The 13,408-nt window shown below is 36.4% G+C and overlaps 1 protein-coding gene across 10 annotated transcripts in view; it reads right to left on the bottom strand.

Annotated features, from left to right (window-relative positions):
* The window catches only part of LOC117573400 (cAMP-specific 3',5'-cyclic phosphodiesterase), a 249,471-nt gene that overhangs the window by 61,695 nt on the left and 174,368 nt on the right, over nucleotides 1-13,408 (bottom strand). Inside the window, exon 1 of one of the 10 annotated variants that reach the window (XM_034256702.2) lies at nucleotides 12,582-12,597. The exons of the other annotated variants lie outside the window; for them this stretch is intronic. The gene's annotated coding sequence lies outside the window, so the exon portion shown is untranslated. Of the gene's footprint in view, nucleotides 1-12,581; nucleotides 12,598-13,408 lie in introns of those variants that run through there. 10 annotated transcript variants of the gene reach the window in all.

The following is a 13,408-nucleotide window of genomic DNA, read 5'->3' as shown; positions in this document are numbered from 1 at the left end:
GGCCCCCGTATGCCCGACTCCCCCGTCTCCCAACCTCCTGTCACTTAACCCAAACACACACAAACTTTCACTCAACGCGTATGAGCTGCGTTTTGGTTTTATTCTGACTGCTTCTGCTGCTGCTGCCTCAAGTTGAAATTGAATTTTAACATATTTTTGTTTGCATTTCATTTGCGCAACTCATTAAGCCAAAAACAGCGAACAACTCGAACTTCTCCAACCAACCTAAAACATTCCCTCTGCATTCTTCCCTCTCCTCCCATCCGTTGCTGTAACGCCCACGGGAAACGCATGAAAACACGTATACGCATAGCTGCGCATTAAAGTAGGCTACACAATTTGCAAGAGAGCGCTCGAGCGATCGTGACGCACACAATTTGCCACAGTTCGCTGATCACGCACCACAACACACAATTTACTCGAGTTAACAGCGAAAATATTGCACATACTGAATTGAAAATGACGAGCTACATTTAAGTAGAGTGCAATTATTTACATACAGTTATTTATTTTGATATCCACTATTTAAGAAATTCTTTTCTATAAAAAAACATCGCCTACTTACTACGGGTCTTACTTGCTTTGCCTAGCCATCTGGTATATTTCTACTCTTTGGTATATTTGCATGTACATGCATACCATTACATATCAATACACCAAATATTGCATTTGATATATTTCAGTATTTTAGAGGTATGTGTATTTTTTATAATGCAGTAGTAAAGCAATATACCAATTGTAGTAGTCGGTATATTTTGGTATTTTTGTGGTATATTTATTTGGTATATTCTATTAATAATACCACACTGTTTTGTTCTTATTAAATGTAGTAATATATAAATATACCAAATATTGCATTTGATATATTTCAGTATTTTAGAAGTACATATGTGTATTTTTTGTATATTATAATTATTACCGCATTGCTTAGATGGTGAATTTAAAATGTAGTACTATACAAATATATCAAATATAGCCTGTGGTATATTTTTAGTATTTTTGTGATTTACTCATTTGGTATATTTTAAGAGTAATACCGCATTGCTTGGTTGGTATACTTTTAATGCAGTACTATAGCAATATACCAATTGTAGTATTCGGTATATTTTGGTATTTTTGTGGTATATTAATTTGGTATATTTTATAAATAATACTACACTGTTTTGTTCTTATTAAATGTAGTAATATATCAAAATACTAAATACAGCCCTTGGTATATTATTAGTATTTTTGCGTTATATTCATTTGGTATATTTTAAGAGTAGTACCGCATTGCTTGGTTGGTATATTTTTAATGCAGCACCATATCAATATACCAATTATAGTATTTGGTATATTTTGGTATTTTTGTGGTATATTAATTTGGTATATTCACTTTACAACTGCTTGCGATTTTCATATTTGATCATTGGTAATATGGCTTTAATAAATTGTTTTGCATACGAATTTATGTTGTTACATAAATTTGCTATAACTGAATTTTTGGTTTATTTCTTTTATTACAACTGAAGCGTAAATTTCACTAGTGCAACTAATTGCAATGCCTCTTAAATTAATCATTTCATTCATGAATTGTGATGGAAAAAACTGAAAATTAAATGAATGAAAAATGCAAGCATATTAAATTGAATTAGTAAAGTTGCATTTGTGCTTCTATTAATGGCATTTATGTTTAATGAATGCAGCTGCATTTAATTATGATGGTCTATTAGTGAAATTTATTGTTGGCTAAATTTGCGGCATTTAATTAATAGAAAATTGTATTTTACACACAAATCAAGCGAACCAACTGAACTTCTGTATTATTAAAGCGTTGAAGCTTTAGCCGCTTTCGATTCAATCAATTCCTGATGTCCTTATTAATATGTATAAAGAAAAAAGTCGACAATCTTTTGCGCGCACTCTCTTTCTATCTGTCTGTCTCTCTGTCTGTCTGTCCGTCAGTCTGTGTGTGCGCCTGAATATATGCAATGAAAATTTTTTAAGTGCTTTAATTTTATTTCATGGCATTTGTATGCTTCCTCCCTTCAAGCTTAAGCATTTGCTTCCATCCTCCGTCCCTCTCTCTCTCTCTTGCTCTCTCTCGCTCTTCGCTAATAATTTGATTGTGTTTGTGCAATAAGCGGGCGCCCCCGTAACAAAAGAGCGATGCGATGTGGTCCTGTGAATGTTATTTATTTATTTTATTTTTTCTTTTTTTTATTTCGCTTTCTCTTACTCGTCTCTCGCTGGCATCTCAACAATTTGCATTAAAAATGCTCTTTGGCTTAAATATATCTACGTGTGTGTGTGTGTGTGTGTGTATATATAAATTTGTATACGCAGTTTTTTTCTTGCTGCTTTTTGTTTTATTTTTGTGCACACACCACAAGGCCGCCTGTTGGCTAATCCGCTTTGTAGCCATTAATGGGCACGCCGCTCCCCGCATCTCCCCGCCTTGAAGCTGCCTGCAACACCATCGAATCGATGTGGGCACAGATGGCGTTCCCCTTCCCCCTCCCACCCCCAGCTCGTCCGTCACTACTGTCTTATGGCCAGGCCATAAATAAGAAGCCCTTTGGGCAGTCAACGCACGTAGGCGGTCATTAGATCAACTTTAATGTGATGCAGCTCACGTATTTATTTACTTAGATCTGTCTCAGTCTGTCTCTCTCTCTCTCTCTCTCTTTCTCTCTCTGTCTCACTAAAACAATAGGTCGGACAATTTTTGTTGTTGGTCGCGGTGGCACGCCCCTAAAATGTTGGTATTCAATAAGTTCACACATCGTTAAACCAGGCAGAAGCAAGAAGTTCAAGTTAGCCGCTAATATTTGTGTCCTAATCCCTCAACATACTCTATAAGTAAGTGCAAGTATGTTTCGATATCGCATAAATCTATATTCTACAAACTGCGGTCTCTTCTTTCTTTCTTTTCTCTTTTGATTCGATTCTATTTTCTTTCTTCTTTTAGTCTTATCGCTATACCTATGAGATTTCATTGAGGAAGTTTGCTTCGATAATTGAACAAATCTAGTCTATTCTTTGTTTAATTATAAATTAACTTATTTTGTTTAGAATTTATATTTTAGTCAGTTTATTCATAATATGTTATGGATGCAGTAGATTTCCTTAATTGTAAAAATCTATTCAGCCAACTGACAACTGACAAATAAACTGCAGTAAACAAATAATTTACATTTATTATTATTTTATTTTATTTTAATTTTGAGTAAATTGTATTTTATTAATTCTATTTAAATTTACTCTACTATTATTTTTATATTTGATTTCTTTGCAATATTTTTGTTGTATATTGTAAAGATTATTTTATTTTCTGCTCTCTTCTTTATTTATTATTATATTATATTTTATATATTTGATTTTATTTTCTTTATAATATTTTTTATTTTATTTATTTTACTTTTATTTTCGTTTTTGATTTCTGTTGTATTTTACAACATTTTCTTCTATTTTATTTTACATATAATTAATTAATTTTCCTTATTTTTATTTTTTAATTTAATTTTTGTGAAATTTATCTATAATTTCTTATATTTTATTTACATTAATATTCATTATTTTAGTTTAGTTAATGTATTGTAAAGTCTATGTAATTTTCTGCTCTATTTTATTTTATATTTATTTCATTTCATTTACTTCATTTTATTCGATTTAATTTTATTTTGTTTCTTCATTTATTGTTTTATGTTACCAATTTTATTTAAATTTATTTTATTTTTATTATTGTATTTGTTCGTACAGTTTATTTTTTTCATTAATTTCGTTTAATTTGTTATATTTAATTTTATTGTTCGTTATTTGATAATCTTTTTTATTTGATTTTATTATGTTTGTTTATAATTTTCATATAGTGTTTTACTATAATTTTTTATAATATTTACTATATTTTATTTTTTTGTTTTTTCTTTTTGTATTTTATGATCTTTTTAATGTAATTTTATTCCGTTTTCTTAAATTTTTCTGTTCATATTTATTTCGAAAGTTTCTCAACAAGAGCTATCAGTTTTCAATGATTACAAAATTGTGACACAAGCTGCTGCTTGATGACAAATTTGTGGCATGTTGTGTGGAAATGCAGAAAATAGCTTGGATTTGACAGTTTTCTGAGTGCAATTTGTTGTCATTTATGCCCTTTTGCATATCAGCAGCTTCTATGCACTTTTCTCAACTCCTATTGCCCAACTCACACATACGTATGGACACCTATGTGTGCGTGTGTGTGTGTGTGTAGCAGTTGATATTTCTCATTGCTGAAAATGTTCAGTAGCTTTTGCTGTGTCTGCTTTTAGATATTCCATCATCGCATGTCGCTGTCATTACGATTTCTTTGCTTGGCCGAATATTTTTCTCTCCCTTTCCATTTTCTTTTTTTTTTTTTTTTTTTGCTGTTTTGTTAACGGATGCTGCATGGGGCACGAGTGGCAAGCGGCAAGTGGCATGGGCAAATGTCTGTGTAGGTATGTGTGGCAGAACTTTAATTGAAATCTTTTTGAGCACAAACAGCAAAGCGACTTTATGCAATTTCAAATACTTCCTGACCCAGCCACGCCCCTGCTCCCCTCTAGGGGGGATGGGGAGGTAGCGACAGCCTCGGCAAAAGTTTTGCCAAACAACTTTGGCTCAAAGACAAAGCTGCAGAGAGAGGTAGAGAAAGAGAGAGAGAAATGGGGAAATGGTAATGGAAATTTGTTTAGCTCTCAGCCAAAAAAGGGCGACGGGAGTGCAAATGCTGGGGCAAGTGGAAAGTGGCATGTGGCGTGTGGCATGGTGCATGGGGCAACTGCTGGCAGCTGCAAAATGGTCAACAGACAGTTGCTCCTGTTATTTGCTGACAGATTGACAACAAAACCGAGACGAGAGTGACTGACACACGACGACGCAGCCACAAAAATGTTTGGTTTAAGTTTTTCTTTCTAACTGATTTCCTATTTAGTTAGCTATTTTGTTGTTGTTGTTGTTGTTGCAATAGACACGCGATCGCAACGATCAATTATTTTGTTATTTATTTATTGTTCTAGATGCATGCAATGAGTAACAAAAAATCTGCTTAATAAAAGTGCATTTTCAATGACAATTTGATGACACGTAATTAGGGCTTGAACTACAAATTACGTCGAATCAGATTAAGAATCTAATGCTGTCTAATTATAATAATTGCCAACTGATTGTATTGAGTACAAATCACTTTAATAAATTAGTCTTAATGTTGTAAATAATTTGAGGCACTTGCTATTTTTATTTCTGCTTTAAATTATAGAAATTATGAAGCGGAAGTGTTTTATCGATAAATATATTTTATCAAATAGCACGTTCTGAAAAGATGTTGAAGCAATAGAATATGTTTTCTTTTTAGGCTTTTGCATATTTAGAAAGGTGGATCTGTTAAAGCCGCAAAAGGACATACTTATGTGTATTACTATCGATAAATATAATTTATCGAATTGTCAAGATCTTTTCAATTGTCACAAGTTCTTAAAAAAGAGTTTAAATAATTGAATAACAGAAACTAATGAGGCCGGAGAAGTAAAACTATCGACAAACATAATTTATCGAGGAGTGAATCTCTTTCAGATTATCACAAGTGCTTAATGAAGATTTTGGCTAATATATTATGTTTTCCATTTACTTTTATGCATATTTAAAAAACCGAATCTGATGAAATCGGAAACAGTAATGCTTAAGGGTATTACTATCGATAAACATTATTTATCTAAAGTAGCTAGATTATCACAAATTCTTGAAGAAGAGTTTAAATAATAAAGTATGATTTGCTTTTACTTTTCTTTTTATATTTAAATAATAGAAACTGATAAAGCCGGAAAAAGTAATCGATAAACATAATTTATCGAATAGTGCTTAACAAAAAGTTGAGATAATAGAATATCATTTACTTTCACTTTTTTTTAATAACTTAAACTGATAAAGCCGTAAAAAGTAATACTTAAGAGTATTACTATCGATAAACGTAATTTATCGAATAGTCAATCTACTTTAGATTATCACAAGTACTTAACAAAGAGTTTGAATAATAGAATATGTTTTCCTTTTTACTTATTTTTTGCATATTTAAATAGCTTGAACTGCTGCTGAAAGTGCTGTGACAACAATACACAAAAGCCGACGACGACGACGATGACGATGACGATAACGATGACAGTGGCATGTAACGGAAAACGGAAATTAAAATCCACATACCGGCCTGTCGACAACGTGCCAACACACACACACACACACCCAATATAAAAATATATGTGTATGTGTATTTCTGTAGAAGACACATCAATCCACCTCAAGAGCAAAACTCTGTCCCGTCTCTGTGCCTCGAATACCTTAACTACCCCCTAGACACTGGCGTGGTAGCATAATAAAGAAGAAACGTTTAAATAGATGGATGAATTTTCAAGTTTTCGGAGAGACACACACAAGATGTGAAGGCGGAAAAGAGAAACAAAGCTATATGCGAGATGTGAGCTGAACATTTGTCTCTCTATGTGTGGGAGATATAATTAAAATAAAAAACAAAAATGAATGTAGGAAAAAGAAAAATAAACGAAAATATAATGAGCGACAAAAGCCGGAGACAAAAGCTAGATAAAATTTTGGAGAGAACGTGAGAGAGAAATTGTGGCAATTGTGGGAGGGGGAAATGAATGCAATATTTAATGAAATATTTCAAGTGAGCTAGCTTCGAAGGACGCGGTCCATTCATAATCATTTAGTGGCACACACACACACTCGCACACATACATTTTTGTGATACAGAAGCAGCAAAACTTTCACCTGAAAGCCTAACAACAGAGGTCCAGAGCAGACCACACACAGAGAACCAAACAGAGCAGAGAAGAGGGCAGCTAACTGAAGGTTGAGTATCCTTCAGTTTAGTTGCCATGGCACCCATTTTCCCTCTCTCTCTTTTAGCTATTTTTTAATTTAATTTTCCAATTATGTACTTATTATATAATACGATACCCACACACATCAAGAAATTAGAGAGAGCGAGAGAGAAGTAAATGTGTATATACTCTCGTGAGCTCATAGGAATTTTCGCAATTATTATTACTTGAAGAATGCGAGCATTTTCCAAAAAGAATTTCATCCAACATAAATATGTAATATCAACAAGGCAACGGAACGAAGAAGAAAATTCCACAAAGTAGCAAAAAAAAACATTTCCTAGTATCAAGTTGCTAATGAAAACTATTTGCAAAAGTATCCATGAGATACATGTAAACTGTCCCCTTCCCCTCCCCCTCCCCCACCCCTCCGCAACACACACATTTTGTAGTTGAGCATCACAAATATAGTACCTCAATCAATCATTATGGAAATGTGAAACGCTCGTCGTAGTAGTTGCCATTAAAAACCCTCTCCGAACAGAGGTTAACATTTCCAACTTTTCAATAGAGCGAACGAACGAACAAAAAAAAAAAAGAAAATGAAGGAAACATGCTGGCAGGCAGAAAAAGAGCCATAAAATCGGCTTTTAGTGGGTAATACATGTAATTGCTCGGCGGTTGTGTCGACATTGGTTGCCATACAGAGAGCGGGGGGGACAGAGGCGGGGGCGGGCAGCATGCGCTCCGCTCATTTGGAAGCTGCACGAGAGAGAGAAGAGGGGAGAGGAGAGAGGAGATGATGGTGCACACACACACACACATAAAGTGTAACAGCTGTTTAGTGGGCGGGACACCGCATGGAAAGCATAAATGAAAATCAATAAATAAAAATTTTATCGCCAAAGTCCCACAACCCCAACACATAGACGACGACCCAGAGGCGATCCAGGGGGAAGTCTATAGGTGTGTGTGTGTGTATGTGTGTGTGCATGCACACTTTTAGTGCAAATGGCAAATAAGCATAAAGGAAAATAAAGCGAGAGGGAGGGAGGCAGGCAAGGGGCGAGAGAGCGAACGCAAAAAAAAATATATTACTAAAAATGGAAGCTAAAACTGTAAAACCGCCAAAACAAAATCAATAAAATTCTGTGTGTTTCTCTGGCTCTATCCTCACTTTCTTTTCCTCTCAGGCTGTGTCGACGATGGGTCATGGGCGTTGGGCATTGGGCGGTAGGCGTGGTGGTCTAAAGCGATTGACATGGTAATGCAATTGGCCAATAAATCATTGCAGAAAACTGCATAAAAACTGTAAAGCAAAACCGACAACGAGCACATTTTTGTCAATCAAAGCGAATGTCCAATACCAATGCCAAAGCGTCGCTTGTCTCAATCAATTAATCAGTTATCCAATCAATCAATCAACCAATCAATCGATCGTTCAGAACATCAACTAATCGGTTAAGCAATGCCAATTTACAATATGCAAAAGTGACAGCAAACATTTTCACAATACAAGGCGAAATTACTAACAGTTGGGCAAGCAGCAATCAAATGCAACCCGACTGGCATATACCCTATACACTATATAGAAAATATATGAGAAATATATATGCATGCATTAGTATATAAAAAGTTCATAGCAAAACATGAAAGATTTTCGAATATAGCCACATGCAAATCTGTAAGTTTTTCATCAGCAATGTCAGTGCTTGTCTCAATTGGTTAATTAATCAGTCAATCAATCAATTACAACATCAAGCAAAGACTAAAACGAGGCCATTTTTCAAAATATGATTCAAGAAATTGGTTGAAATATTCATTAATATTTGGCAATCTCTACGATTTATGTCCGACATGTCAATGATTGTATCGATACGATAATTCATTCAATCAATCAAGCAACAACTAAAACGAGGCTATTTTTGAATTCAAGAATCATCAATTGCTTGGGAACCTTGTTGAAATCTTCATAAATATTTGACCATCTCGACGATTTTTGTCAACTATGTCCATGATTGTATCGATACAATAATTCAATCAATCAATTACAATATTAACCTAAAACGATAACCTTCGGAATATATATTTCTAGAAATCATCGAATGCAAATGTTCATCTATATTTCCCAATTTTCAAAGGCAATTTCAATGCTTGTCTCGATTAGTTAATTATTCAGTCAATCACTCAATCAATTAAAACATCAATCAAAAATTTATTGAATATATGTTACAAGACATAATCAAACGAATAGGAATCTTCCTAAATATAAAACTGTGCAAATATGAAAGTATCCGACTGCAACACACCCGGTAAAGCAGATTAGCAGCGGAGCTCTCTAAGCTGCCCCCGATTGAAAGCAATTGCGGTAGGTTTACGCAGCTCTCGAGTGATTTATGAGGTTCGTTGTGCGTCAAGAGGCGCTAAGTCTGAGAGGGCGGAGATATTGATAAATCTGAATACCTGTGGCATCATAAATCAATATGGGCGGAAAAAAACGCTACTCGAAACAGAAGTATAAACAAAAGGCAGCAACAATAACGATAATGACGGCGCCTCAATAGCAACAAAAGCAGCAGCAGCACCAGCAACAGTAACAAATCAAACAATCGAATGCGTATCGATGTGTGTATGTGTGTAGATCACCTAAACTAGACGACACTACAGTCGCGTCCCGAAATATTCGATACGCCAACAAAGAGTGAGAGAGAGAGAGAGAGAGAGAGTATGATCAGACGGTCGAGTTTTGTTTTTCTCACTCGACGACGTCGCTCTTGTTTGTGAAACGCAGTTTAAAGTACGTGACAGGTGATAGGTAAGTGTTCATTTGGGGGAAACTATGACAGAAATGATAATATATTTATGTGTATGTATGTCTACATACAACAAATTATTCAAAGTGTCGATAAGCCCGAGTAGACACGTACAAATTCTTGCTGAATAACTAACTAAATGCAAAGCATCTACTCCCCGTACAGTCGTCAGACATTCATATTCATATTCCAATTCGCATTCGCAATAATTTTACATATTCGCGAACAACTTGCAAACCGAAACAACAAAATTCCATTTGCAGTTCGAACCGAACATGAAATACCCTAGCAACGTCGGTTCTTTGGCAAATCAACCAACAAATAACCAACAACTTATCTAATCTGGGCTGAGTTGCTGCCCAAACTTTCGCATTAAAGAAGACGTCAATCGCTCACTGTAGACTATGAGAGAACCCATTAATTATCAGCATAAAATCATACTAGTTAAAGAAGGTATCAATTGCTATCGCTAGACTGTGAGAGACCCTTTTACTTATCAAACTGAAACTACTGTGAGGAGGGCTTCTCACAACAATAACAATAGGAATATCAATTATGTTAAAGTAAGAGTTATATGTGGTCAACAAAATAAAATGAAGTAAATGTAAATGCATCTTAAGATAAACTTTAAGCATAACTAACGTATCTAGGTTGGGCGGCACTCAATTAGGAAATATGTCACAGCTACTGTTTGCCTGTCGACAGACAAGCTCTAAATCAAATTAAGTTTGCCTTAATTGTTGCTCAAAAATATTGGGCCAAAGTTGCACTTGCTTGGCAGTGTTGCCGCACTTCATCAGCACTCAACCCCCAAGACAATAAACAAGACTAAAGCCAAGAAGATGAAGCTGATGAACACGAAGAAGAAGAAGAAGGCGATGAAGAAGAAGACAAAGATGATAATGATGAAGAAGGAAGAAATAAGATAAAGTTGAAGCTGCAGCTTCACTCCGCACACAGCCAAAGTGTTGTCCTTTCATGTCCCTTGGCGTGGGCCCCAAAAACTTTTTGATTTGTTTAGGTAAAAAGTTGTGTTGCGTTTGGTTTATGCAAAGCACCAAAGTCGACGTCAAAATGCTGCCGTTGACGTTAACGTTAACGCTGGCGTTGACGTTGGCAGCGCAGTTGCTCTTCTTGCTGTTGTTGGCACTTTCGATAACTCTCTATCTCTATCTCTGTCTTCCCCTCTCTCTCGCTCGCTCGCTCGCTTCGTTTGTTTACTATTATTTTGGCCAGCGCTTTTAATTTACGCGTCGCGCCGCCAAGCCAAGCAGCAAATAGAATTTCGCTGGGCAAATAAATAGAATATAAATGTTGTCCGGGATCTATAGAGCAACGAAGGAAGAGCAGAGCAGCTGCTGGACGGTAAATTACATTTTTATACCCGCTACTCAAAATCCAAGAAGGGTATTTCGCAAAGCGAACAGTAGAATTCAACTGCGAGAATTTATTTTTGTGATCAACATTCACAATATCAAATTTGTAAGATCGTATAATTGCATGCAGTTCAATAAACAATGAGCAGATGCAATTGCTATCAACCGGTATCTCACAGTCCAGCAAACTTAACAGCAAATTGCTTACTTGTTGATGGAGTTAAGCCAGCCGTTTTAGCTGCAGCAGAGAGAAGTGTGGCAACAACGCGCGCACCGCATTAGATGACGCTCAATGAGCAGAAGCAAACTGATTCACTGATCCACTCAACTTTCTGTACAGTGTGTTTTGTGGCCAGTGAAAGAGTGGGGAAGTGGGGGGAGGGCAAGGCAAAGTGGGACACAGCATCTCGCTTCGTTGTGAAGTGAACTGAAGTGAAGTGGGTGGTTTTGGGTGTTTTGTTGTCGCCAACATTTTACTGTGCTGAAAATTCAATTTGATTTGATTTGATTTTCGTTCTCGTTTTCGTTTGAATGCACAGTAGAAGAAGCATCAGCAACGGCAAAGAAATGATATCAAATTAGTTGAAATAGAAGCAATACACAGAAAAAACGAAGTCTGCTTCTGTCTCCGCTTCCCTCTTTCCATTCACACACACACAACACTCTCAACTACGGTTTAAGTTCGAGTTGAAATTATGTTGTAGTGGTGTGGTGAAGGTGAACAACAGAGGCCGGTTGCAACAGAAGAAGGGGGAGACGGGAGGTTGACTCACTTCACTGCAAAAGTCCCATGGGCGAGAGATCACAAAAGAGTATGTGAGAGAAAAATGATGAATTACATACATATGCTACAGCCTATTGACTGTGCAACTCAACATGTAAAATGCAAAAATTAAGAAATACTTAACAACTATAATATTTTGTATAACATTTGTGTATTTACCAAATGAAATTGCATCGAGTGCACTTATTAATGGCCTGCAACTTTTGTGAATGTGTGGGGAAGAGTGTGCGATGTTCGGTGTGTTGTCGCAGTTTTTTGTTTTGCACGCGTATTCTGTTTCTTCTCTCTTACTGTGCTTCAAGTGCAAATACAAATTTCAAAGCAAACAGCCACGCGACAATTTGGGAAGCCCGATGTCAATTTAGCGCCGTTTTATAAGGCGGCTGTGCACACACACACGTACACACACAATCATGCATACATACGTGTGTGTGTACTGTTCGTACTTGGGTGCTAGCAAAGATTTTCATTGAGTTGCGTTTGCTGCGTTTTGCTTGCTGCTGTTGCTTTTCATTTTACGTTTTTTACGTTTTACGTCGCATTTACGCGACGCGATAAAAATCAACAGTAGACGTCTAGTTAAAAGTGTATGTGAATGTGTGTCTTTTTATCGAGACTTGCTCGCAATTAATTTAAAACATTAAAATTTTTTGCCATGAGGTCGGCCGTTGTTGTTGTTTTTCTAATTAATTTGAGCGTACGTCGCTGTCGCTGTCGCCGTCGACGTCGACGCCGCTTAGTTTATGCTTGTTCTTGTTTTATTGTGTTGTCTTACGCTAGTTTGCACTTTTAGTAGTTGTGCTCTGCTCACGTCTCTTGCTCACTCTCTCTCTCCTTGCTTTGTGGCGGCGACGGCGCTCTCAGTTGCGCTCTGCTCTCTCCCACTCTCAGTGCACAGTGTTTGTGTGTGTGTGTGTTGCGTTGGGGTCTATGTGTGTTATGTTGTTGTTGCGGCCGCTGCTGACGCCGCTGCTAGTGGGTTTTGTTTATTGTGTGTTGCATTTATTTGTCTGGCACATTGCAATTTGTATTATTATTATGTGAATTAGACGTCGCTGCTGCTGCTGCCGCCGCTACTGTCCATGCAGCAGCAGCCTTTCTTTTCACCCCCTTCGCCCCTTTTAACACGGCGCACACACAATTTTAACACGCACAAAACAATTTGAACAAAATTTTAAAGCACAACAAAAAAAAAAGAAAAGCGAAAAAGGCGCGCGCACGTTTGTCAATTGTATGGTTGCTAATGCGAGCAACAAATATAATTACGAGCATATGTTGCAATTGGATTACTACTATTTTTTTTTTTTTTTTTTTTGGTTGTCGGTTAAACAAAATACAAATTTTTCATAAGAAAAGCTACACGAACTGCCGCCGCACGAGCGAAGTTGCTTATACGTTATATGATGAAAACGAAACGGCAGCGACAACGACAACGACGAGCGACGAACAACGCGTTCACAGACAGCGCAGCGCAGCAGCAGCAGCAGATGGCAGCAGCAAGCAAGCAGGCGAAAAGCAAAGGCAACGAAATGAATCGAAGCGACACGAACACGAGCCGAAGTGAGCACACGAATCTGACGCAAGACGTTTTGTGTTCAGAGA

The sequence above is a fragment of the Drosophila albomicans genome, chromosome X, assembly GCF_009650485.2.
Source record: "Drosophila albomicans strain 15112-1751.03 chromosome X, ASM965048v2, whole genome shotgun sequence".
NCBI classification, from domain to species: domain Eukaryota; kingdom Metazoa; phylum Arthropoda; class Insecta; order Diptera; family Drosophilidae; genus Drosophila; species Drosophila albomicans.
Note: the sequence above shows the minus strand (reverse complement) of the source record. Positions and strands in the feature narration are given on the sequence as shown.